Source organism: Mus caroli, unplaced genomic scaffold (assembly GCF_978045245.1).
Source record: "Mus caroli unplaced genomic scaffold, Mus_caroli_1 scaffold_5, whole genome shotgun sequence".
NCBI lineage: Eukaryota > Metazoa > Chordata > Mammalia > Rodentia > Muridae > Mus > Mus caroli.
Genome location: NW_028227260.1, coordinates 56,143,631 through 56,147,337, shown reverse-complemented (window position 1 = coordinate 56,147,337; position 3,707 = coordinate 56,143,631). Strand labels below are relative to the sequence as shown.

Sequence of the window (3,707 nt, the reverse complement as noted above, 5' to 3'; positions counted from 1 at the left end):
AAAGAGCTTTGTGGCTATCATACTCTCATTTTGGAACTAGCATGTTTCATTATCCTCAATTAAAACACCCTATGATGAAAAATAAATAAATAAAGCATCAATACTTTCTAGTATAAAAATTAATAACAGAAATAGTGTTTTCATACTTAATCTAGGAAAAACACAAAACAGATGTTGGGGAAAAGTCATAGGTGGAGGTTGTGATAAAAAGGAATCAAGGGACATTCAAGGGACAGCAGTGACTGAGAAGAAACCATGCAGTCACTCCTGTCAGCATGCAACCATGACTGACCAAGGACCCGGGATACCAGCCACTACAGGGAGCAGCAGAGTAACCAAGAAAGTCAAACCAGTTCCTTGGATCATCCAAAGTACATGGATGAAGTTGCTTTCCAGGAAGAAGCAATTATAGTGCTGAAAAATCTTTCAAAGGAGCTGATCTTCCTAATCTTTTATTCTATGGGCCACCTGGAACTGGCAAAATATCCACCAATTTGGCATGGGCCCAAACACTTTCAATTAACATGCATCTTATGAACATGGAATACAAGTAGTCTGTGAAAACGTGAAAAGTTTTGCTCACTTAACTGTGTTAGCAAGTTGTTCAAATGGAGAACCATGTACTTCCTTTAAGATTGTAATTCTGGATGAAGAGATCCTCTGTTTTGACACCAGCTGCTCAGGCTGCTTTAAGATGCACCATGGGGGGAAAAAGTCTAAAACAACCAAATTCTGCCTCATCTGTAACTTCACCAGTTGAATAATTGAATCCTTCACTTCTAGATGTTCAAAAATTTGCTTCAAGATCCTGTCAGATAAAATTCAGCAAAAGTGATTACTGGATATTGCTGAGAAGGAAAGTGTCAAAATTGGCAATAAGGAGATAGCTTATCTTGTTAAAATATCAGAAGACGATTTATGGAAAGCCATAACATTTCTTCAAAGTTCTACTGGACTAGAAAGTAGAAATGGAAGTCATAGAAGATGTGAACACAGACATTGCTGGGGTAATACCAGCTAAAACCATTGATGGACTATTAATTGAATGTCACAGTGGCTCTTTTGACAAACCAGAAGCTGTAGTAAAGGATCTAATAAATCAAGGATACTCAACTACTCAGTCTGTCAATGAGCATGATTATTACATAGTTATATAAAATAAAAAACTCTCTGAAGTCCATTATTACAGAAAAATGTGCTGAAGTGGATAAATGTTTAGCAGATGATGCAACTGACACCTGTAGTTGAGCCCTTGTATAGCTGTGATGTAGCAGCTGACTCCAAATTGGTGAAGACACTGAATAGCTTTTGTATTAAATAATCAAACCAATTTTTTGATAACAGAAATGAATGGCCAAACCACCTATAAAAATTCAAGTATAGAGACAATGTAATTCTCAAATAAATAAAAAATATTCCTAAGAAAATGCATACTGTGGGGCTGAAGACATGGCTCAGTGGTAAAGGACACTGGCTTCTCTTCCAGAGGACAGAGGTTCAATTCCCAGCACCCACATGGCAGCTTACAACTGTCTGTAACTCCAGTTCCAAGGGATCTGACACCCTCACACAAACATACATGCACGCAAAATATCAGTGCACATAACAAGTTATATGAAAATCATGAAAAATACGAATAAAATGCAGAATGTGAAGACATAACACATTTTCAAATTGAAAGTTTACATGAGTTGGCCTATTAAGACTCTTACCAAAGATTTGATATATTGAAGGAAGCATTTGTTGGATACGTGGTTCAGTCTCTCTGGGACACTGGAACACTAAAACTAGACACCTATGAGAACTTTGGAAAAAAGAAGCAAATGATGGAGACTGTGTTTTAAACACTAGAGAGATTAATAGACATTCCCTGATTTTGATACTAAGCTTCTTTTTAGGTTAATACATTTCATGATAGTTTTTGAGGGGGAAGGGGAGAAATGTGTCCTATAATAAGATGGTCAAGCTTACTGGTTACCAGAAATGATTTTGGACACATATATATGAATTCTTCCATGTGCTTTTGTCTAAGTCACAGTTTGAGCCTATGAAACTTGAAGAAAACATGAACAGATTTTCTAATATCTCCAAGTTACCTTCTCAAAATAACTCCACCTACCTTGAAACTTTCTGCCAGGGAGAAATCAAGGCTACTAGAAAAATGTATCATGTATCCCAGCTAACTCCTGAGAATAAGGATGCTCTATCCCAGTCTCTGTGAGAAGAAAGAATCCTAGCTGATAGTTTCCAGCAAGCAAGCATACATGGTCTCAGCATACCTTCATGGGCTTTCTCCTTACAGTATTTGCCTTTCCTAACTCAATGGAGTCCCTGTACATACTCCACCCAATAACCCTCATTTTCATTTAAAAATCAATCCAGGCACCCATGTATGAATGAAAGTTTTGTTCTTGTCACACTGGATCCTTTTCCTTCTACAATAGTTATGCCTGATTAAAATTTTTGAGCCTTTTCTCTGGTGTCCAGCTTTACCTTTGATATTGCATAGATGTCAAGTTTTCATCTTCTATCTTATTAAAACTGTCACTTTTCCTTTCCCTAGCATGTCATAAGCAGTTTCATATAATCATAAAACACAGAATTGTGCATCACATCACATTTCTAACATTTATGTGGGTTTTATCCTGGGAAATATGAGTAATATGTCTATGTTTGGTTTATATCCTCCTGTCTCCTTTATTAAGCATAGAAGCAAGAGTGATAACTTTAAAAGAAAACTTAGAAACCTTAAGCAATGCTTTAGTAAACAGATTTACAGCTCAAGAATTAGTCCCTACTATACATTAAAGCTTTGATCACTATTTATGCTGTGGGTGTAGTAGTTCATGTTTGTAATATCAGTGCTACTGAAACTGACGCAAGAGGACTCCTGTGAGTTTGGTGCTAACCTGTGCTACATAATCAGTTCTGAGTCAGTCTGGGTTAGAGTGAGAGCCTGTCTCAAAAGATATGGAAGAATTCTATGTATTTTCAAATTATGCTCTTAAAATAAATTCAGTAAAGTGGGCCCGAGGCTAATTTGACTTATAAAACTTTACTCGTTCTTTGAAATTGTACATCTCTAACATTGTAGACATGCATGTGTTTCAAATTTATTTATTTTTAGAATGGCATGCATGTATGAGTTTTGCATTTACATCATTTTCACTGTTTCCTCTCTCCTTCCAACTCCTCCCATGTCTTCCTAGTCCCTTTCAGATTCATGTATTCTTTTTGTTATTGTTATTACTACATATATGTATATATAAATAGCTTCTTAGTTTATTTAGTGTTGTTTATATGTGTTTAGGTCTGACTGCTTAGGATTGAATAACCTATAATGGAGCTTGTCACTATCTCCCAAAAGGAAAACTATGTACATTTTCATAATTATGTTATTAGAATAAATTCTGTAAGTGGGGTAGATGTTCATTTTCCTTTAAAATATTTTATTTACTACTCAGAGTTTTACAGAATTGTACATTTTACTACGGAAGAGAAGCATGCACAGATTTTATTTTTTGACAATAAACTAATTGATTTAGACAATAATCTGCCAAGCATAAATACCACTGATAATTTCCATTTGTTGGAAGCACGTCATAAAAATATACTTTTCTCAGGTGTTTGTACAAACTTAGGAAACAAGTAGAAACAGATGAATGAGATTTGAGTTTGTGCCGATGTGAAAAGGAAAACATATACAG

At 35.5% G+C, this 3,707-nt stretch overlaps 1 pseudogene; it reads left to right on the top strand.

Annotated features, from left to right (window-relative positions):
* Positions 1-283: 283 nt before the first annotated feature.
* LOC110286345 (replication factor C subunit 4 pseudogene) lies at positions 284-1,248 on the top strand (annotated as a pseudogene).
* The last annotated feature ends 2,459 nt before the right edge of the window (positions 1,249-3,707 follow it).